The following is a 25,081-nucleotide window of genomic DNA, read 5'->3' as shown; positions in this document are numbered from 1 at the left end:
AAATTCAAACTGTGCCAATATAATTCAATGTTCATTTTGGGAAGACGCTTTAAAATGAAAAATCTCCCAAATTACATTGAAACGATCTCTAGGATTATACATTTTAATTATATGTTGCTTGTACAACGGCAACAATAAAAACAAACTTAAGTTCATCTAACTGCTTCTTATAATATTACACATTTAGAACTCTTTACTCTGATTCACAACCAATTGTCCTGATTTTTATAAACCATGAAATTTCCAATCTCAATCTTCAAGGACACGTGTTATTGATTCCTCGAACCAATATATCATATATGGGTTAAGCATACAATAAACCTACCCGCGAGGAAATTTTTATATATTGCACTTCGACATGCAATAGCCATTTTTCTTTGTCCTGATTATCTATAGGAAAATAGGTGTTGGTCTGAGTTATGATCCAATCCATTTGTTACGAGTGGTAACATTTGCAGAACAAGGATATATTCTCAACAACTGGAACAGTTATTTTTGTAAATGATTGCTGGTGACATTCGTGTTGGATAACAGGCGTCATAAAACTAATATTGGGTTTTATTTTTAGAATTCATGTGTCATTCATGGCACCATAGGAAGGTACAGCGAACTCGGTTGTTTTGAAAAAAAGGTTTCTTCAAATCAAAAGGTGCTTCTATAGAATAAATCAAACTTGAAGTTAAGATGGTGATAATTACAAATTTTAAGATATTTCCTTTATATTAATAAAGTTCGATGAATTAGTTATGTAAATTTGCTTTTTGATTTACTTTGAAGCTTTGTGTTGTTAATATTTTTCCCTATTTATCTATTCTTTTCGCGATATGGAATTCGCTTATCGTGATAGCTGCTATTGAAAAAATGCAAAAAATAACTTAAATTTAGTTCGAAAAAAGAAAATTCCAATGATAAGTAAAATTTATGAAATACAAAGAATGTTGGCAGAAAAATTTCAACTTTTTCATGATTTTCTCTGAAAGTTTATCTGATCTACATTAACTGGTTTTTCAAGTTTTTGAACAAGATGTTAAAGATTAAGTTGGCTTCGATGTATTTTTCGTATATTGCATTTATAATGAATCAAATGAAATTGATGAATTTTGACGATGATTAGCGAACTGAGCAAACATATGTGAATTGACCTAGACTCAGTTGTGTAGGCTGGGACTGGTTTCTTTAAATATTAACACAGTTAGTAAGGTTCTGACATTTGGTTTAACATACATAACCCGATACTGTTATTTTATTGTTTACCATTCAGTTAACCTTTGCAGATATCCGATTTTGCAACTTGTTCAGTTTATTTTAATTATTCTCTGTTAAGCTTAATAGCTTCATATAATATTTGACATAGCGTAAAGTATCGAAGGAATTGACTGATTGTCACAAATAAATAAATCATAAAGGTGACCTCAGATGATGAGTACTTTCTAAGCGGGGCAATGGCCTTACGTGACCTTCCTTAAAAATTAGAAGTGCATTAAAAAGTTTCACAATTTAAGGCACTAACAACTTTGAGTTATGTACAAAAGTTTGGTAACTGAAAGAATTGGTATGTAGACTTACATCTTGGACTAGGTTTCCTCCTTTCTAAGTGAATCAAAATAGACTCAAAACGCCAACGGATGATATTTAACTAGTAATATCTATATCTGCGAACGCCAGGAAACATTTCCCCTACTGGTTTACATGAAATTATTAATGACAGTATGTTTAGACTCGCCCTTACCGCCATAAGGGTAGAGAATTATTAAATGCTCCTTTCTCGAGGCATCATAAGATCTGACTGATGGCAGAATCATGGAAACGGATCGATGAGCGAAAAGGACTGGAAGCTCTATTGATTGAGGTCTTTTGGTACTAGAAGTTTCCTCAGATTAGTTTACGTGGCACACGGTCGGTGTAGATCAGAAAGGCTCTGTAGAAAAAGCGATGCTATTCGGACACATTTTAGCCGGCGGAAGCTTCCTTTTGATTTGGAGACTATTTAATTTTGGGTTGGATTAACAAGCGGCGGGGAAGGCCAGTTCACCCTTGGTTATACGTCGAAGCCAGCGGGAAAGTTGTTCGTCATGTTATGCGTCGGTTTTATGTCTAGCCCTCCCCCTTCTCGATTGCATTAATTTTTGCACCTTTCTAAAAATTCAAACTATTTTGTAAAATACATATCTGCGGATAGGGAAGGTCATTATTCCGAGCAGTATTTCTGTACTTCTTTGAGAGAAAGTATTTGTAAGAATTAAATGATGATTGAAGAGGGCGCTTTATGATACATACATCACAGAGGGTAAGCCCACATATTTGTGATAATGTGTGAAAAATTATTTAGTCAGTTCCATCTTCATTCTATCAGTTCCTAGTGCCTTTTTTAATCGCATCTCAAGTATGGCTACCTGGACTCCGAGGACCTTTAGCAATGCAAATTTCCCAGCTGGAACTGCTCCGGAATAGTTATTGGTATCCTAAGTCCACATCCACATGATGGTGGACCGGATAGGCAGCGTCTGAAGAGTTGCCTCTGCCCTGGCCGAAACCGTTGGTCATTTTTGGCTTTTTGATTTTTGAATGCGTGGGAGTAATTGTTTGCCATTTGGTCCGGTCTGGGATACTGGGAATTTAGAGTCTGCATCCACTTGATGACAAGGAAGCAACTTGGAAAGCAACTTACTTCGTCAATAGTGGTCCACGGACTCCTCCTTTTGGCTTCAACACTCAAGCCCAAAACGAAGAAAAAAGATCTTGAATAACGGTTTCGTCCAGTGCAGAGGCAACTCATCAGACACTGCCTCACCTCTGCCCTGGAACCGAAAGTGCCGCAGGTGGTAATCGCTACTTTTATATATAGTCGCAAACGATATGAGTGCGAATTATATTGAAGTGAAATCCGTCCCAAGCTCAAACCTAGACCTTCGGCCTGGTCTAAAGTTTTTTGTTGAGGATATTGAGAGTCCTGAATCAGTCAAGATTTTTTCTTCTTCGTTTTGAAGTTGAGTTTAACCCAAAAAGAGGAGTCCGTGGACCACAATTGAGGAAGTAAGTTGCTTCCAAAATTGTCCGGCTTGTCATCAAGTGGATGCGGACTCAGAACTCCCAGTATCCTCAGCAAAAAATTCACTTTGGCCTGGTCTAGGTTTGAGCTTGGGACGGATTTCATTTCAGTATAATTCGCACTCATGTCGTGTTTGCGATTATATACTTTCGGTCACGCTGCTCCCAGGGCAGATGTGAGGCAGCGTCTGATGAATTGTCTCTGCCCTGGACGAAACCGTCAGTCAAGATTTTTTCTTCTTCGTACTTGGTTTTAGTTTTCAAGCCAACTATGTAAACATTTTCACTTCCAGTGAAGGGTACAAATTAGTTTATATATTTAACAACAAACCTCTGCTGCTGAGTTCCGCTTCTTTTTACAACTACTCCTCCCCAAACCCGCCTATTTTAATCAAGTAGAACCAACTCAATCCTATAAATGTACAGAACAGAAGCAATCTGCGATAATTAACTTAGCTATCTAAAAAGCAACCATGGAAATGGCAATATTTCTTCTAGCATCCCTTCAAATGCAAACTGAATGGTTATTCAAAACATCAAATCAAAGAAAAGCATTAAAATCATATTACCGTGACAAGACCTAAATGAGCTAGACACACTCACTTCTTCTAAGACATTTTATCGGAACAATAAACATAGCGAATATAAGATTAAGATGCATGTGAATGTGGCATTCGTGCATATTAACATTTGTCCTGGTGATGCGGCAGCGAAAAAGAAATCTCTTCACTATATCGAACGACCTTGTTGCCGGTAACCTCGTTTTTATTTTCACACCTAATAATTAGCCGCAAGTCATATTCGCTGGGTGCTGCTACTATCTAAAAGCAGTAGCTGCGCCCTGTTCCAAGTCTACCATTCATCTCTTGTCATACAGTTGCCATCGTCTATCATTAAAAAGTGGTTCATGCGAGTCACACACAATACATACATGTTGTGTATTGTTTTATATATTCATATGTTATCGCACGTGTAGGTAGATACGTACATGAATATATGAAGTGGGCAAATAGAAAAGTAACGATCTTATATCTAAGTACCACTGAGAAGCTGGAGCGACTTCTTTGATCCACATCTGCGCAAAAAGAGATCAAAGAGTCGAGGAAAAACCATAACAACTTTCCACTGAGCGAAAAACAGCCAACAATAATAGTAAAAACAATAACAAGAAACTTGAAGAAGAGCATTAGTGTCACAGTCTAATAACGGTCTAGTTAAGGTTACAACAATTTCATCTGACGACAATGTGGATTCAGATACGAATGCCAGCGAGTACCACAGAAGATCAGTTGATCTGCGTTTTGGAAAGATTGGTAGATCTGTAGTGAAATTCTAGGAACTCTGGCGGACCATAGGGAAGTTAGTATAGTTTAAAATTTATTGCCTGATATTATAGATACATAGATCTTCTGATTCTTCCCACAGATAAGTCGAAAGTTTCTCTGTCTTGTAACAGGAAATACCCCGTGGGCACAGAAAATGATTATTACCCAAATGACCAGAACATGTCTAGCTGATACCTCCGCACCAACATAACACCAATAAACCAAATTTTTTAATGCGTTTCCCACGGAAAGATACATACCAGATGCAATAAAATCACCACCGTGCACACAACTCAAAATGCTAATCAACATTTCCCGTGTTCCTCCAAATTGCCAGAAACTTGTTAAATTTCCATCTGACTGCCCATATCAATATACCGTTTAATGGGTGATTAATTGCCCAATTCCGCGAGTCGTTTGTCAGGGTCATTGTGGAATAATCATGGGGTTCAGAATGCTTCAATATTTACGTTGCCCTTGATAAAAAGCCTCAAATCACTTTAGGTTGATACAGTGCAGTAATCGTAATATCAGTTGGACTCATTCATCTGAGGCGGCCGTTTTCCGGCGGCGGCGGCCAGGTGAAGTGCATGCTTGTTTGTTTTCAAGGTACGCACGGAAATTGAAACCTGTAAAGGGTACATTCATGATCTTCACTCAAGGACGAAGCAGTTGAGTAGCGATCGAGTGGATTGACGGTTGTAATTGTAACATTACGGAAACTTGGTCACTTTGGGTTTTCTTTACGAATGATCGATCGTTGTTGGGTTGGGAAATACACACCCACAACCAATGCTGGAATCAACGGTGCATGTCAAAGATAGTGCAAAGAGTTTCTATCTTTTTAGTGGACATGCATCTGTATATACAATATTCGTAAAAGTAGTTTAAATTTGAGTTTCTTTTTGAGATCTGGTTTGTTTGGTGGTGAAACGGTCAGAAACTTTCGAAACGGAAACATGCACTGCTGTGAATATGAAGGACAAAAACTGCAAGAAATGCCCAGATATTGTAATCGGACATTTGTTTTAATTGCTGGGCGTGAACTGAATATTTTCTAGTTATAGTGCCAGGTAGAAAAGTCTTACAAATTTGAAAGGAAGTTTCAAGAATTCTTTTACCATGTCTGTATCTTCGGCCAATGAAGCCATATTTTAAGATCGTCATGGAGCGAAGGAAATGAAAGGATATAAATCGAGAGTTTAGCTTTCTCCAGTCCATATCAAGTCGGACGTTTAGTATTGTCCCGGTGTCAGCACCACAATATCATCCAGTTTATTGGGTACATGACACTTTGAGATAGAAAAGCTGATGGTGATAAATTCTAGAGATATCCATAGAAGGAGATCATCGATTTATAGCTAATTTTGAAATAGACTAGCAGGAGGCACGTCCAGAAAGTAAGTAGATTGGGCCTTAAGGGTCATAGGGAATGCTTTTTGAAGATAGTGCTGCCACGTAACATCACTCCTACCCTTCAAAGTGAGACCCATTCGAGGATAGTATGCTGAAAACTCTTAACTCAGGAGTATCTCTTATGCTACCTCGTCGTGAAGGAAAAAACTCCAGTCCAAATTGTTAATGAGGTTTGAACTGTTTATGGTGCTGGGATTACAAATGGTACAAGTGTGTAGAACAGGTGGTAGGAACTTAAAAATGGTCGTACTTCCATGCATGATGATCAGAGGAGCGAAAAATCTTTAATTGTGACTGACGTCCTTGTAGGGAAATCGAGAATCTGGTTCACGACGATCATACATTGACGGATGAACTTCGTACGATATTCTCCTGATCTTCAGATATCCCCAAATATCGCAAAATGTCTGCAGGTTAGGTTTCAAAATAAGTGACAGAAGAACAGAAGTTTTGGATCGCTTAAAACTGGCAGGTAACAATGTTCTCCACTAAATTGCTGCTGGAGATGAAACTAGGGTTGCCTACTAAACGTCTGAAACCAAAAGAGGCTGTGGCATCGCATTTTTTCACATTTCACGAAAAAATTCAAAACCGCAATTCCAGTCAAAAAATCTCGTCTGTGTTTTGCAACTATAAAGACATTATGTTGATTAATTATCTTACGCTGGGGAAGTATGAAATACTGACAATTCGAAAAGGACGATTCAGAACAAGGGGAAGAATATGCTGATAAAATAAGTCTGTCCATTACAGGATAATGCGAGAACACCAGCGCCACAAAACAACTCCTAGACTCGTTTGATTGAGACGTTTGAAACGAGGCTTCGAGGCTTATTTTCCTTCTACCGCCCTGCGGCACCTAGTTCTGTCTAGCGTCCGACTCCGTTCTCAACGTTGACTCCATCACAGGGTATAGGTATCAACGAAATTGTCGACTTTCTTCAATGTGTCACCAATTCCCCGCCGTTTTCTCTTTCTAGTGGATACGTCCACGCTTATCTGCCAAGTTCCCCAGCCAGGTTTTCGCTTCAACATTGTGTCGAAAAAAGTTACCCCGTTAACATGACGAATGTATATGTTGTTGACGGCTTAGTTTTGGATGTAATTCGTAAATATGACGATGTCTTTACTTACGCCTCGTTTACAAAGATTTGTGATGAACCAAGCCTCCATGGATTCGATCCTCTGTCGATCAATTTAATTTTCCACATCCTGGATCAGGGGTTGTCCGCTGGCAAGGGTTTGTCTCTATTATTTTTATCACTGGTAATTTCAATTTTGATATGACTACTGAAGAGGAAAAGAGTCTCTGCGCAAGCATTTGTAGACGATCTACTTTTTGTAACTATCGTAAATCCATTAAGATAGTATGATCGTATATGTTTGCTTTTAAAAGTGATCCACAGCTGGTGACTTCGAAATGGGCTTAAGGCTTATGGTAGCAGGACTGCACTAGTTATTGAACGAAGATTCTTACTGCATGTAGTCAAATTTTCGGGGGTACTCTGATGATGATCATGATCATTAGGCGTTTCAGCCGCTACCATGCCGACTTTGATTGGCAAAAAGTTGAAAAACCTTCAAACCATCAAGCTTTCGGAAATGGAGAAACGAGACACACGTAGCTAAAAGAAAAGATGGTACTCATCAGTAAGAACTAGGATATTCTGTTAGTTCCTTAATATCCGAACATTATGTAGGTATTGACAAAGAAGTTTTCTGGTAGTGTAAAATTGTCGAGTGGTATTTTCAGACAAAGTGAAGTTTTGTGTTGAATCGATTTACTAAAATTTAGCTCCAACCTCCCCTCAGGAAAATCTCGGTAAAGTTTGAGCCAAACTTACTGACAATTAAGTAGAAGCTACTTCATTTGGAGGTCGCGCAGAACATATTCGAGACTGTAGACACTGATCCTAGCTTTCTTGGTACACTGGTAACGAATCTTGAATTCATAAGCTCGACCGAGAAACCAAGGTGCACTTAATTTTTGTGGATGGTGTTTTGGTTAAGGCAGAAAAAATTCTACTGGTGTTGTTGGCTCCAAAAAGATGAATGTCCAATATATGTATGACCCGTATTGAATGGAATTTTGTCGGTTCAGACTTTAGCTGGCTTAAACCTAGACAAAAGCTGGTCTCGTTGCCTCGACAAAATGAGAGCCCAACATGGATATGACCCACTTTAAATGGAACTTTGTGTTTTCAGATTTTAACTGGCTTAAACCTAGATAAAAACTTTTTTGTTTAAGGATGTCGCAGCTGTCATTATTCAATATTTTCGACGTCCGAAAAAGGAGGAAAGGTAGCACCAACTTCAAAACCATACTAACCACTTCTTGTGATCCTAATGTTGTGGTTATCAAAAGTAGATGTCACCCAATAATACCAACGAATGCTAGAAGAAGTGTTTTTTATCATATTTGTGAAGCATGACAGATGATAGTTAGCAAGTTCATCATCATGATGCACTCATTCTTTTTTCATACATAATTCAGACTTATTTACATAAACGTAACACAGTTGCTGACCTCGCTCGATGTGACTTTTGTTTTTTCTCTAAGAAAGAAGAGGGTACTACACAGAATACAATGGATCATCTCCAGGTATTCCATAGCAGGATTTTTAGGATTCCTTTCGGCAGTGACAAAACTGCTGAAAAAAATATGTAGATAATCAGCAGTCATAATGGACTGAGGAGACTATTTTGTAGGAAATAAATTTTAAAAATGTTTACCTTCATTATTGTTGACTTTACAAATAAAAGTCAAATATTTTTTGAACAGATCTCATATGTGTCACTTTGCAGGGACGATTGTCTACGGTAAAGTTGGCGGTGTAGCTCTATTTCGATTTGTCTTAACAAGTTAGTCCTTATCGGTATTAAATTGAAAATCAGTATCAAGTACGTTGCTATGAAGCTGTTGCCCGATGCGAATTAAATTCTGAGTTGAACGAAATGTTCTTGATATACATGCCATGATGTCCTGCTTGCTGGTAAAGATAAGAAGAAGAAGATACAATGACATAGTCATTGGCCAGAACTCTTGGTATGAAGTAATCTCTGGCACCTCTGGAGATCAAAGTCGTAAGGGTTCACGTAGCTAAGAGGGGGAGTTTGAACTTCTGTTTGTAGATGAAAAGCATGGTGAAGGACCTGATATTTGTATTGTGTGAAATTCCTAGTAGAGTTTGAAAGAAGCTGCTGCTACCTAAACTGAAAGTAGGGGGGGGGGGGCTGGTGTGGTAAACTCAGTGATTTGTAGCCAATATAAAAGAATAGAAGAGGCTGTCTTGCAGTATGTGTGCAGTATCCTGTGGGACGCTACAATAGTGGAACTAAAGTCGGGTTTTGGCCACAAGCGACTAATGTTAACTTTACTCAGAATCGGAAAACCTCAAGGACAAACTTGGAATCATCCTGGCAGGCAAATCCTTACAAAATACCGAACATTACTATAGTGGCTTTTTAATTTGTAATGCAAATGAAAACACAAATAAAACGTCTAATGATGTGCTCCTCCCTTAAATATCACCTGAAGAAAAAGTCGTAGGCTCGGCTATTCAGAACTTATGTGAGGAAGATAACGAGAGAATCGTGCACTTCATTCGCATTTTCTGAATTTTTCAAATTTAAACGAATATTTTCCAGATAAGTACGTCATAATAGATGAGTTAAAGGAGAGTACAAATGGCATTAAAGCACCTCCTTAATTTATCACCTTCGTCAACAGCGCAACAACCGGTATACGGTCTAGGCCTGCCTTAATAAGGAACTCCAGACATCCCGTTTTTGTGCCGGAGTCCACGAATTCGATATTCCTAAAAGTTGCGTGGGGTCATACGCCATCGCTTCATCTCAGGCAGGGTCTGCCGCGTCTTCTAGTTTTTCCCAGTGGTGGTCGGCTTCCAAGGGCAATAAACGTCGCCTCGCAGTAATGGCAGCAAAGAGGTTGTGTGGAATCCATTGCATAACATGCTTTCATTAAATCCGAAGTAAAAACATCCACGCACTGATGAGAACTCAATAGCTAAGATGGGTGTTGACACCAGGGAGCGCCACAGAATCAATCGAAACGGCAATGGCTTGATCGATGGAAGGAAATTTAAAACTCTCTTGACTCCATCCGGATCAATCCTATCACTTTGACAAATGGCGAAATCAGTATAGGTGAGCCGCTGCCGAATGGCATAGAATATCTTCAACTTGATTTTAGCTTTGAGGCGTCTTGCTATTCCAAAGAAGTTCAGTGCCATTGCTAATAGAGGCAAGGCAACCCAAATATACGAAATTTTTTATGGTGTCGATGTTTTGCCTATTGATGCTGATAGCTTCTTGCTATGACCCGTCACATTGGGAACTTTGGTTTCATTACTATTTACCTCCAGTCCGATTATTTGTTTTTTTTTACTTAGATCTAGAGCAATTTAATGAGGTTCCATAATCGATGAAAGAGCGAACAAATCTCATCAACTTACTTCAGATGTTTAAGAAATAACAACATGGTCCATTGAAGTTGTCTTCATCTTCCAGGCAATGTTGCTTGAAAAGAACCACTGATTAAAGGAAGAAATGGTATCGTTGGCAGAATACGATCCTATCGCACCCCGCTTTGGATTTCTAATTCTTCAAAAATTTTAATTATAGCTATTATTTTCACTGGAGTACCACTTCTGCGTAGACCAACCCAAATACACTATCTTGAAGCAATTAATGGAAATGGATGAAGTGGTATTCTTAATCGTGTGTACTGATCTAAACTATTATGCAGTATAATAATAATAATAATCGTTGGCGCAAGAATCCATATTGGATCAGGGCCTTGAAGTGTGTTAGAGCACTTCATTCAAGACCGTAACGATACACTAGGAGGCAATGTGGTCAGCATTGCGCTCGCCCGAGATTATTACCCTGATTTGACTCAGGTACTCATTCACAGCTGAGTCGACTGGTATCCGACGTCAAATCACGATACAAATTCCACTATCAGCAGTGAGATTTGAACCGCGACCTTCCGTACGACAGCCTTGTGCTCTAACCACTCGGCTTGTCGATTCTGCAATGCGTTAAGAATTTTAGATCAGCGCGCTATGGTGGGCTCTCAAGTACCTTATAGATCACCTCATCTTCTGCTTCTTGATCAAATTGAAATTTCTATAGGAGAGAATTTCCCCGGGTGCAATACTTTTGAGAACGGTGATAGAGTGCTACTTCCACCTTATAGGTACTTGGTCCCTGGTCGTCATCGATAGAAAAGCCTACCGTCACCACCTTTGTGGCTACTTTTACGTTTTTTCTTGATTCGGAATGTAGCACATGAAACTATTTTCGTTTGCGGCAACGTTTTGTTTCCTGATTGGTAAAATGTTCGGCTGGTTTTGCCATTTAGGATGACATCCCGGACTTCATAGGTTCTGTCACGATATTTGAGCAGGGGTCTCCCGTCATTAACTCCTTCAGTGAATCTGTTTTCACATTTCCATAAAAGCAGGGAGTCCTCTGATGCTGACTTGCAACGCGGAAACTTTCGGTTTACTAATATGAACGTATTGAGAAGGTTTAGATGTTGTCGATCTGACTAGACATCCGTCGTAATCCAGGCAATGCTGAACACAATAAGTCACAATACGGCGGCGGAAACTGTAGAAAAAAAAACCCACCATGGTATGCACATTTCCTATCATTACCACCTATCATAATCAAAATTTGACCTTAACAAGCGCATCTAAGGTTGCATTTAGTTTTTCGTAAAGATTTGATCCACCTCTAGCCAAAAGTTCACCGACTTTTTTACAATATTTTTTGAAGGCCGCGTTGACTTGAAAAACTAAAGAAAATGTCAAATATATGCCTAAAATTGTACCCTTTGATGCCAATTCATTCACTCTCGATTTCGATAATCGTCAGTCATATTCACACACTATTCCATCCTAGTATTGTTTAAGGCATATTTTTGCACCGAAGATGTGTCAAATCGGACATTTTTGAGAGTTCACGTACACACGTTCCTCAAGGGCGGCTGTGACTATTATTCAGACCAAATGACTCGGTGACAAAATTTGTAGAAAATGCAGTCACATGGCCAAAATTTTGAATAATCTAGTATTTTGGTGCATCTCTTAGGGTCCGTTGTTGGATAATTGGTGGCGTTCATTTTGATGTTTGATGTCGATAAACATCAGGACAGTATTTTCCGTTTTACGTTCCAAGCTGAAACCATGATGGGGGGTGGGGGGGGATGTTTGTATTCCGCGATTTGCATTTGCATTTGGTTCAAGTAATTACAAGCATCAAAATTTCTACAATTGTTTTCCCATGGTCGATCCGTGAATCTATTGGAGGAGACAAGATGAACCAATCACCTTGGCCTCAAAAAGCACAAGCCTCGTGTAATTTTTGCACTGAAAACTGTCTTTCGGTTATTTTTTTTCAAAATTAAATGGATTTTAGCATTAAGAGTTGAAGATTAGCAATACTTTGTTACTAAGTCGAATTTCTAGCCCTTTTACTTCCAATGACTTGACAACATTCTGTGTGGCCTTCATTATGCATATATTGTGTTTAATTTTTCTGAAGTTTACAGTTTGAATTGTTGTAAGGCCATGTTTCATAACTCTCCGAATCAATCAGCCATAGCTGATCTAATTCTTCCTACATTCCGTTCAAAAGTCATAATTACGGGTAAATTTACGCAACGCCTTTGTAGCGGCGTGGCTTTTGCTTAGAAGTTGGCAAACATTCCGAGTAGTCAACGACTCGTCAATGTCCAACACAAAAATACGGTGCATGCTTTAAAGCATGAACATTATTTAAGGGGTTTTATGCGGATTGAAAGTGGAATTCAGATTTAGTTAGCCAACATGAGATTCCTTAATATAAGGTCTCAATTTGAAAAACTGGCCATTACGGGGCTCGTACCCAAAGGTCTTTATCTGAGACCAAAACCGTGCACTCAGTTTAAAAATGCGAAAAAAATCCTTTTGGCTTTTGGCACTAAAGTTCCCCACCCCTTAATGACACGAAATCCCTAATAATACGTTTCGACTTGAAATGTATCAAATACTGCAAAAAGTCGTGCAACAAAATCGAAACCATTCCGCGAGTAATTACTGCTGCAGATCTTAATTACCATAAATTATAAAGAACAATAATTTTCAAATATAGGAACGTCAACGTGACAAGACAACTGGAAATTATAGAGACCCAAATCTCGAAGCCTCACAAAAAAAAGTGCAACACCAAGCCCTGTCTAATCCACCTCAGAAAGACAGCAGACACTGAAAAGAAAGGCCAAGCCCAATGAACGGACTGGATTGTTGTTACAATTACGCACCAGTTACGCTTGGCAATTACAGTACGCCGACAACTCTTACCTTGGCTTTTTGTGTACAACATGGTCTACGAATGCTTAGAAGTTGGCAGTAAAAACCACACCAGCTTCCTCCAGCTAAAGCCACCATGCTGTACTACAGCGGCAAGTTGCACTGACGGGTTACTATTAGTACTGATATTAGTTTAAATATTGGGTGGCATTAGCTACTGTGACCATGTGGCTATTATTCAGCAGAAAAGAGGCTCTATCTGAAAGTTTGAATTTATTTAGCGAGTGCTGTAAGGTGTAGTTCACACGAACATGATTTGTTTAGTTCCAGCTGTACTGAACTAAGGACGCATGCTATGCAAGTACATTGGATTGGTCGCTTAAGATATCAAATGGTAACTCAACATCCTTCAAATTAGAGTGAAGATTATAGTAACGAATCTATCTAGTCTCAAGGAAAACTAAAATATATACTTCATTTTCTACCAGATCCAAATCTTATCCGTGCACACAGCACCTAAAATATCTTAAATGCAACGATCAACTGTCAACAAAACACGTGTTTCATGTCGACAAAAGCAACATTCTCGCCTAACTTGTGGTCCATGAAACGAATTGAACCCACAATGGTGCTGAGCGCAAGCTCTTGCTTATGGCGTTGTAACAATTTTTGTCTTTCGTAGCTTTTTTTCATTATTTCAACTCTTACGAGGGAGGTAATAATTCGTGATTTGTGAATATATATGACAGTAAATTATTGACAGCATTCACAGTTCTTTTGTTATTGCAACAAGTTATAAGTATCAATTCAAAAGGTATCACGATATTTGTAAGTACGCGGTAGTTATTGAACTATTTATACAGTAGTTATCGAATTATGGAGAGAATGTTATGTAAGAGTTTTGATGCTGTCAAAGAATAAGAGATTGACAAACTTTGGTTTTATTAGTGGCTCATTATGACTGAATGACATGTTTGATGGGACTATGATTTGATAATGTGACTGGCATTGGTTAATTGTTACAAAACGAATATGGCGAATTAATGTATAAATCGTGTTTAATCGATACTAATAACAAATCGATTAATTTTGCAATGTAGACTGGTCCAGTAGTAATGAAATGTTACGTTGATATCTGCTCGACTCAAATGCGGCTATCGATTAAGGAAAGCAAACAAAGATAGATCCTAAGTAGGTGTGCTATGGATTCTCATTTATATTATCTCTTTATGCGGCCAGGAAGCAGAAGAAATAAAATTCAATCAGAGTCCTTAACATAGATTCTGCGAGGCTAAGGGTGAATGATCAATCAAGTCTAATGGGTTTTGTTCTTTTTCAATGCGTATTACGCCTTGTACAAATCTAAACGCAAGGAGCAGTCACTGCAAATCATAGTTTGGTAACAGAATAAAGAGACTATAAAGAGGTAAGTCTCTAAAAGCTTCCCTGATTATCCGAAATATAATAGTAAGGTCGCGATTGCAACCAGAGGATAAGGTAATCTCTTTGGAAGAGAAGGAGAAAGAAGAAATTATTATGAGAAAGGATAGCCTACACAAATGTCCATGCTCTCCAAAGTATTATTAGAGTATTAAATAACACCTGCCCTAATGGCGTTTAGAAGTTATAGTTCTGTTTGAATTTTGAATTATTGTAGTTATATTTTGAATTCTTAACAGATAAACTAATTGAATATTTTTCATCTCTTTCAGATAATTTTGTTCAGTATTTGAATCGAGATGACACGTAAGATTTATCAGTCCTAACCCTCTTTATATTTTGAAATATATGGTTTACAGTTTACAGCAAATTAATGGTTCTTTATGATTTTAAATTGAGTTATGTTATCACTTTACTACTTTAAGTTCAATTGCTAAATAAGAGCTTTATTTTGCACAAAATATAAAAAAGCAAAACATGATTGGCAAGGAAGTCAATCAAGTTACCCGCTTAAGTCTTTTGTTTTCATGGAGCTCCAGGAGTTTTGCCTCAATCTCCTCCAAAATGTCCGCCATTTTAAATCTTAAATTCATAATTTATTTATACAAATCAGTCCCATTTTCAATAATAAGAATATTGAGGAGAGTTTATGGCCTTAGGGGAGTAAAAGACGGAGGCAGTCACAGGCACTTGCATGAATGTTATATACTGCTAAAGGCATCCTTTTGGGCAAAAACACTTATAAGTTAAGATCTAATATTTAAAATTGATTAATTCTGCTAAGCATCTGATGGATCTGTCGTTTCGTAATAAAAGAACGTTATGTGAAAGTTGATGAAATGATCATCCGTATCCGAGTTGCCTTTTATGAACAACGAGGACAAAGCTATCGAATAATTCGAGAAATTTACGAATAAGAACCGCGCAGCATCGAATCTCAATACAAATGCCCTACAACATGGGGTTCCTTACTACTTTTTCGGCTAGTTTAGGAGGGTGGATTAACATCAGTAGTTTCGTCATACATCATTAGCATAAATCACGCGTCCTATGGTCGGTGCGTCGAAACTCACCCCTTTGATCCTATAACACCCATTATTTAACTGACATAACGCGAAAAATCAATGCAGTGCAGGAAAACATAAACGGCCATGACAACGCAAGTCACATAAATTACTAATAATGCTTGCTTATTTTGTGAAGAACTTTGTAATGACGCAAATACGAATTTTTCACCATATATTTCTTAATATCTTCAGCATGCGTACTAATTTTTCCAGCACGATAGCATAGTTCGTTATTAAAATACAGACCAACTTATACACCCATTCTGCTGCCACGTTAGAGGGCGCTGTGATCATCTTAAAGAGAAAATGTAAACGGCATTTTAACGGACTTAACCACATTCCGCAAACTAGGACTATTAAAAAATATAGAAAGCTAAATTTTTGGTGCCTTGTTAAACTTTTTTTGTTGAATTTTGGTGCTTTTGCGAAGCTTCTTTAATGAATAAAAAAAACTACAGAGTCTTTTTCTTTTCCTTCAGCTCTTGTTCCGTTCACAAGCGGGATCGGCTCGTCGTGATTGGTTTCGCCATTTCATCATCATCAACCGCCTAATAACCGGCATATGGTCTAGGTCTGCCTTAATAAGGAACTCCAGACATCCCGGTTTTGCGCCGAGGTCCAGCAATTCGATATCCCTTAAAAGTTGCCTGGCGTCCTAACCTATGCCATATCTCCACCTTAGGTAGGGTCTGCCTCGTCTTCTTTTTCTACCATAGGTATTACCCTTACAGACTTTCCATCCTGGATCATCCTCATCCATGCGGATTAAGTGACCCGCCCATCGTAACCTATTGAGCCGGATTTTATCCACAAACTGACGGTCATGATATCGTTCATAGATTTCGTCGTTATGTAGGCTACGGAATTGTCCATCCTCATGTAGAAGGCCAAAAATTCTTCGGAGGATTCTTCTCTCGAACGTGGCGAAGGGTTCGCAATTCTTCTTGCTAAGAACCCAAGTCTCAGAGGAATACAGAAGGACTGGCAAGATCAATGTTTGTATAGTAAGAGCTTTGACCTATGGTGAGACGTTTCGAGCGGAACAGTTTTTGTATTCTGAAATAGGCTCTGCTGCCTGACAACAACCGTGCGCGGATTTCATCATCGTAGCTGTTATCGGTGTGATTTTCGACCCTAGATAGGAGAAAGTTCTAGTCTCCTATCTTTATTCTTCCCGTTCGATCAGTGCGGTATGATGTTGTTAGTTAATTGGTTTTCGGTGCTGGCGTTGCCGCCATATATTTTGTCTTGCCTTCATTGATGTGCATCTTAAGATCTCGCGTCGCCTACATGGCAGCAGTTTAATATTAAATAAAACAAGATTAAATAAGATTTTGTTTTTCCCACAATCTTTGAAACATTATTATTTCTAAAGAAAGAAAATGAAGCAAATTTCAAGTTACTCGCTTAAGTCTTTCGTTTTTCGCAAAATAAATTTTGTCTAAATCACTTTCGAAATCAGTACTTTAAATTAATGAAGAATTGAATGTGCACGGGTCGAAGTACTTGTTCGTGGATACTTGTTGAAGCCGATTCATTTCGAAGTGAATATCTTGGTAGACGATAGACCCAAAGATTTCTTCCTTAAACCCGGCTTTATTGTGGAATGTAATGCTTAATAAAGTTCTTATATTGCTTTTCCAATAAGAGGCCACCGCTAAGAGCCGCGAAAATGGCAAGGTCTACATAACAAAGACAGTAAGGATGGTGAAAACGGGACTGGGAACGACTGGAATGTCCTTTCAAAAAAATTGAATGAATTTATTTTTTTATACAATATTATTTTTGTATTAATTAAAAAATTAGAAAAAAAAACAATAAAAGTTTTTTTGGATACTGTTTATTCAGATATATAAAAATAAATCGAAAAACGCTTGCAATGCTCTTCGAGGTATTTTAGAGTTTTTCTTATCCTTATCCTATCGTAATCCTTCTCTGACTGCTTTCCTTGGAAAACCCAAATATTCCTTTGTCGTTTTTTCATATCTGCGAATATTGCTATTATTGAGAGGCATTTTACGTTAAGCACAGCAAAATATGGAACATGCGGGACCCAGAGAGTTATTTAGGTATCCGTGTACTTCCTTAAAATCGATTCAATATGGTCAAGATATGGAGTAGACCTTTTAGGGGTTTTTTGGATTTTTTTTTTAATTTTCAAAGTTAGCATTTAGAAGAATAAAAAGAGCGGGAAGTAGTGTTGAAAACTTGTAGGAAAGAAGATTACCACACGATTTTGCAGTCGTTTATTTATTGTTTTGTTGTTGATCATGAAGGGACATATGATGATAATCACTTGATTAGTGAAGATACACTTGGAAAAAGTGTGTGTTTTATATATTACAATTCCGCTGAAAATCTTTAACCTTCGGATATCTTAGTCGCTAGTTGTTGTATTTAATGGTGGTTTATAAATTTTGGGCGGAGTAGTTTAGAAAACAGCTCTGAAGGTTTTCACTGGCAATATCCCTATTTATTACTAGAAACGCCCAACGTCATTCGTGAAAAAGATAAGCTCACGTTGACATGAGGTCATGCAAAAGATAAGCTTCACCGAATCGGGACCTTTAAGAATATCTTATTCCGGCCGTAAACTTCATTTTAAATTGCTTGACATTTGTCGTTCAAACTTTGTTTCAGGTTAGGATCCTACACTGCCTGCTATTTGTAATGAATAGAATTTCTAACGGTGACCAGCCGATAATACCGAGTCAAGTTTTAACAGTTGAAAGTACGAATCTGTGCTGTCACTGTCAGCAGATTTCACATTTTATAAAGTATTCGTGTTCATTACTAACCCTCAACTGATTTGCAGGCTACCACGCTTTTCTGTTGAATTATATATCCTTACACTCCTTTTTGCCTAACTACCTATTACCTTTCTTTAGTCTTAGATGTTTTTTATTTTTTTTTATGTATTGTTGAGTCTTTTGATAATAGCATCAACTATGCTCCACACAGTACTCTAAATGCTTTTTTAACGTTTTGTGTAAAATCGTCTGCCCTTGTTTTTCGCCGGGAGAAATCATTGAATCGGTTACCCGCATGCCGGAGTACAGCCGACTAGAATCTTCTTTACTTTCTCCACACTCTCCCTGTTTAACCATCGATGTCACTTCATCCGGCGGCTCAATTGTTAATTGTTAACCCTAAGTGAATTAACTGCTATTGCTTTAATCAGTAACTTCCTTTCTCTTATATGTCTCCGTGCAGTTGCTGCTTCTCTTAGTCGCTGGCGCACCCATTTCACGATGTCAGTTAACACTTCAAACGCTATATCTGACTCCACTATGTATTTTGTCAAATTTTCTATCATTAGGCGGAAAGGACGGGCTTTCTTCGTTAGCTTTCTAATCTGTGGCTAGTAAAGAACATATGTTCTGTATCCCCCGTTACGGCGTCGCATGACAATCTGGCGATACACCTGACCCGAACTTTTGGAGGTACTTCCTGTATTCACCGTATCAAATCAAATCTCGGCTCGTCATGGTTTTGTAAAATTGCCATACTTATTTTCCGTACAGGATGTGTGTCCACCGGCATTCTTTGACGGGTCCCATGCTGTTTGCCTCGCACAGCTTCATTCACTCAGCTTCTTTGCTTAGGTTCGCTTTCAGTTTTTCATATAATTGGCTTGTGTCATCGACTAAAATATCCACCCACAATTCCGCATGTTGCTTCATACAGTGTTGTTTGATAGACGCTGTATGCTCAGAGAGCGCTGGGCCAATATGCAGCTCCCAGCTTCCTGCAATTTTTTAACGTCTTTAGCGCTGATGCACACAGGGGTGCCGCATACAACAGAACGAGGCAACATCTCACGATGGTTCGGTATAATTTCAGGCACCTATATTTGGAAACCTCCTTGCTAATGTTTGACTGAAAGTCGCTGCTTTCTACCCAAATAGCTTTAAATGTGGTTTAGAGCTCATCTTCGAGTCGAAATTGTCAGCCATCACTAGAACACCTAAAAGTATATTTCATTGATAGCTGATAGCGACCAAAATGGACACCGATGTCAATTTTAACAGTTATTTGTTTCTATTGTAAAAAACACCAACTCAGTTTTGTGTTCGACAGCCGGAAGCCTTCAAACCAAGACTGGATCGTCCAGATAGTCTGGCTTGTATTGATTTATACTTTGTTGGGGTAATGGGACGTTATGACCACCCCGACGACCAGAATTTTCTTTTCGCTGTCCGAAGTATTATAGTTGAAGATTATGCTGAGTAGTTTGGTGTTTCTATCTCTCTCGTTCTATCTCGCTAAATTGAATGGACTCTTAATGTCAAAAGTAACTATAACCAGATTTTCCTGACTAGCTCAATAACTATTTTACTGTCATCCACGGACAACTACTATGAATTATTAGATATTATTAGATTGAAGATTATCGATCGAAAAACTTTGCCTTTTTACTAAGAAGACAGATAGGTCTACAACACATTGGTTCATATACCGGCTTACCCTCCTTGAAGATCCACAGAAGCCTTTGTGATTTTCTTTTTGTGGGGAAAACATTCATTTAAGTAGTCTATGAATAACTGCGCGAACATGTTTGGTAGGGCTTCCATCAATACCAACGGCTGCGTTGTCTCGAACTACTTCTGTTAAACCCAGGACTTCGCCCTCGTTGATTCTGTAATGAAGGTAATTTCCGAACGTTGGAGAAAAAAATTTCTAAACTATATCAAACAGCAATCGAAGATCCATAATAGAAGGGGGCCTTCTATCTTTGGTTGCCGTCATTATTAACGTATACGGACCTCACCTTGAGCTAGAATCTGCTTAATCGCAAAGTCGATTGAAGCAATCGTTTTTCCTTTTCATAATGTTTTCAGTTGGTATTCATCAGGAAAGCGCCCTCTCACCACGCCTCTTTGTTCTTGTTATGGGCACTGTCACACGGAACATCCAACGTCCAGCGCCCTACACACTGCTTTATGCAGATGATGTTTGCCTAGCATCTGATAGCAAAAATGATATCGAACAACTTGTCCAAAAATGGAATGGACGCCTCACGCAACACGGTCTTAGATTGAATCTAAAAAAAAACTGAATTTTTGACGACCGATCCCCATGAAACAGGCACAATCACTACCAGCGGCAGTGATCTGCACAGAACTAAGCGATTTAAATATTTCGGGTCAACGCTATCAGCCAATGGAGAACTGCGTTATGAAATTGCTTCACGCATTAACGCAATCTGGATGAAGTGGCGTTCCACAACTGGTGTTCTTTGTGATCGACGTATCAATGAACGTCTTAAATTTAAAATTTTCTGCAATGTCGTCCGTTCTGTCGTTCTCTATGGTTCTGACTATTGGCCGACTATAAAAAACAATGAATGGCGTCTTGTGGTAATGGAGACGAAAATGTTACGTTGGACTAGTGGCGTGACACGTTTAGATTACATCCGAAATGAGAATATCCGCGATCGTTATGGGGTTGCATCGATCGTGGAAAAGTTGCGAGAGAGACGTCTTCGATGGTATGGTATATCGAAGTCGATGGTAAACGACCAAAAGACAGGCCGAAACAACGGTGGCTTGATACGCTAGACGGGGATTTAAAAGTCTCGATATTGCACCCCGATTAGGCATTCGATAGAGCCAAATGGCGAAAAAGATCAAAATGAGCCAACCCCGCTTGTGAACGGAACAAAGGCTGAAGAAAAAGAAGAATATTTTGAGTTTTAATAATGGTTAATGCGTCGTAAATAGTGTCAAATCATAGCTGCTATTTTCAGGCTTGATCTCCCAGGAGATATCTTTTAATACATAGAAGGTAACACATTCATACAGCTCCTGTCTCACTTTAGCTAAAAATACCATTTCATGCCTTGACTCAAATCTTCCAAAAGGAGCCTTTTAAATACAAAGTAACTATCTTAAACCTAATATTTTCAAAATCAAAGTATCTCTGCTGCTAAATGCAGTCTCCAATGTGAAACTCTCATTGCATTGCATCTGAATTTTAACAGGAATTAGTACACATGTGAGCTACTTTTTGTTATTACGTAAATTCTACTCATAATCTTGTTTTAAAGCCGAATAACATGTGAAACTTCCAATTCATTAGGAAAGTATACTTTATAGTTGGCGGAAGAAAGCCGGAACAGACAAACATGTGTGAACGCACTTAAAAGCAACTTTCTTGCAAAGTGCGAGTAAAATGTCCCATTGAAAGCGGTGCAGTGGCACTACCTGCGAAATTTATTTGACCATATACTGGCCATGCGTAATATTTTACCATTAACATGGCTATTTTTCATACACTGACCCCACTGGTGCCCCAGACGTATCCAATTCAAAATACTCCACGCACTGTGATCCTGAATCTGTAACACTTCCTGTTATATCAGCTTCACTTTGAAACATTTTATCTGCGCAACAATTTCTGCATGCAGTTTTCTGCTGCAAGAGATATAATACATGCATCTATTTTTCCATCAACATACTCCACTTTTTCCAACCAGAAAACTGCACTATCAACTCGTTGTGTTGGAGAATTTCGCCCACATACATTTTTTTTTATTTAAAGCCAGTCACAACTGCTACCGTTGCTTTAATTTATTGGCAAACCGAGTTTTTTCTTCGCGATGGTTTGCACTCCATTTTATTTATACGAATTTAGTTATTTAGTTTCTCAGGAATTTAACATTAAATATGTAATCGAATCACATTCCTTGGAATTTTATATTCGAAAATGTGCAGTGAAAGAAAAGCACAGCGTTGGGGGCGTTGCGTTTTTTAATCTTTTTTGAATACAAAGAAGCTACTGAATTATGGGTGACCTGTATTATTTGCAAAATAATTATTCTGCATTCGATTTAGATTTTTATTTTGATGAAAATGCAAAATGGTGATTTGTAATATGATAATGGGTACTTCCTATCTTTTAGTTGGTGGAGATCAAAATGATTAAATTGCATCGGTAGAAAAGGTTGAGAAATCTTATGGCGCCAGATAGTTTTTCGTTCGTGTTTGAAATATAGGTTATCTGGTCTACAGAACCTGGATGAAATTTGTAATGAGATTCCGGAAATATCTTGTTATTATTCTGTTGGTATCTAGTTGAACGGCGATAAAGGGGCAAATATAGAGATGATAAGTATAATATTATGTAGAGTAGCGACTGGTGGGATTTTACTGAGTTCTTTTATGTTATCTTACACTCTATCGGGAGATCTAGATAAATTTTTAGTTTGCAGTTTTGTAAGTTGGACAACTTTTGTCCTCATTGAGTGGAAATATATCTGAATTTACAATAACTATCTCAAATGAATATGCAGAGAACATGGTTGGCTTGGGTGCAAGGAAGGGAAAGATTTCCAAGAGTGTCTTTCAGTACAGTTTAGAGAGTTACATTTGGCTGCCTATCTAGCTAGGAAAATATGCAAAATATTATGTATGTTTAAAATGGACCAGTAGCAAAGTGAGCCACAAACAAGTCATTTGTGAATCATGGGTTTCTTTGGATCCAGGGTTATAATCTGTGCTTCTCTAGGTTCCTTTGTTGCGGCGAATAATTTTTACTTAGCGCACGTATATCGACATTTCGCCATTCACATCTTAAATATTTTTTTCGTTCACTAGACGTTAGATTTGGGTTCTTTTTGGTTTTGGTGTTGAATGTGCCTAAAAGTGGAACGAAAGATTTACAGAGGCAAATTCAGAAGTGTGTTGAATTTTTGAATAACCTTCTCCAGATCTTCTTCGCTTTCTAGAGGAATCCGGGTTGATATATGACAGCTTGTATGTTTGCATTGTCCTAGTTGGTTTTCTCTTTTTGGATGTAAGGTTGGTGGAGTCATTCTATTCTATATTTAGTATTCCTAAAATTTGTTGTGAGTTCTGCGGTAATCTGAACGCCAAAGTATGCTGCGATTACAAGGGCCAAAGCATTGTTATTAATGAGAGCAGCACAGATTTGCTTGTCTTTTTGAGCTAATAGCGTTAGTCTTCAATGAACATCACTAACATAGTGGCGTAGATAATTTTTCCTATATTACTCCAAAGTATAGCAATTGATCCGTTGTTTGATCAGCGTTCTGTGTTTCTAGATTCTTATATAGTCCGATATCATACAAGAAAAAATCGTTTCCATGGATAGAGAGAATGCCTTGAAGATTTCTACCGGTTGTTGACCTCTATTTGGCAGCGAAGGTTCATAATACGCTGGATACACCAAGAAAAGTTGTAGTGATCGATGCTTTTCTAGCACTGGTTAAATATGAATGACACCCATCGTGAAGCCTAGCCTAGCATTGCGGATTTAACAGGTTGATCCTTCAAACTTGGTTTTAGGCTAGAGATGACATACATAAATTCCTCAAAGCTCGCTCCAAACTAGGTTTCGTGTATATACATGCTGTGTTTCATAAGTGACAGAACTGATTGTGTAAAAAATAATTTTAAAAATAATGTTATTACAAAACCTTAATACTTTTCAAAATATGACTCTTACGACTTATCATACCAGGCCTAACGTCTTTGCCAATTATCAAACGCCTTCTAGAAGGCATATGAGCGGATCTGCTGATCAGCCAGATCATGTGCCATCGATCGAGGGTTTTATTCGGTTTCAACAGATCATAATAAATACCACCGACCCACTAAGTGCGACCTAGAAACATGACCGAGCAGTCTTCATGATTTTCTTTTCTTTCGGTTACTATTGGGCATCCATTTTTCATCACCCATCACGATTGGCTTCAAATCATAAGGAACTCGAATTCCTTCCTTTTGTATCATTTCCTACGCTCACAATCGCTTAAAAATGACTTAGCGGGTAACTCCTAATACCGAAGCAAGTTATTCCTGCATTCCTCATCGAGAGATACCTTGAATTACGCGTCTTCGAACTATTTTAGCTTTGTTTCACGGGGAATAGTCATCAATATCGAAATCACCGTCCTTGAAGCGACGAAACCAATCAAACTACAAAATGCAAAAAATAATTTGTTGCACATATTATTATAAAATCTCAATATTTTTCCAAATATGACTTGTGTACTTCGTCACACCAGGTATAACGTCTTTGCCAGCTATCATACGCTTTCTAGAAGTCATTTTTCGCGAGCACTTGTTACAGTGGCTTGTACAACTTCTACGAAAGTGAATTGTTGTTCCCTCATGGCTCCTTTGAGGGGGAGAAAAAGCCCGTTGAAGCCATGTCGGGCCGAGGACTGTCGGGACTGAAGGAATGAGCCAACCCCACAAATGTAGTGGTGTGGTATGGCGCATTATCGTGGTGGAGTTCCTATAAACTGTCGACGTCTAGTCACACGAGGCAGACTTATTTTCATAAACGATTGAAAACTGTCACGTAAATCCATGCATCCGGAGCTTGCCCAGGAGGTAAAAACTCCTTCTGAAAGCCACCGGGATGACAACAAAGGTCATCATTGACGAATTCTTTCCCCTCCCGGAACAACTTGTGTAATTTAAAAATGTTATGCTGC

At 38.3% G+C, this 25,081-nt stretch overlaps 1 protein-coding gene across 3 annotated transcripts in view; it reads left to right on the top strand.

The window, feature by feature from the left end:
* LOC119659414 (integrator complex subunit 11 homolog) overlaps nucleotides 1-25,081 on the top strand; it is a 356,139-nt gene that overhangs the window by 91,922 nt on the left and 239,136 nt on the right. For 2 of the 3 annotated variants that reach the window (XM_038067489.1, XM_038067488.1), the window contains exon 2: nucleotides 14,821-14,854. The exons of the other annotated variant lie outside the window; for it this stretch is intronic. The gene's annotated coding sequence lies outside the window, so the exon portion shown is untranslated. The remainder of the gene's footprint in view (nucleotides 1-14,820; nucleotides 14,855-25,081) is intronic. 3 annotated transcript variants of the gene reach the window in all.

Source organism: Hermetia illucens, chromosome 6 (genome assembly GCF_905115235.1).
Source record: "Hermetia illucens chromosome 6, iHerIll2.2.curated.20191125, whole genome shotgun sequence".
In the NCBI taxonomy this organism is placed as follows: Eukaryota; Metazoa; Arthropoda; class Insecta; order Diptera; family Stratiomyidae; genus Hermetia; species Hermetia illucens.
Note: the sequence above shows the minus strand (reverse complement) of the source record. Positions and strands in the feature narration are given on the sequence as shown.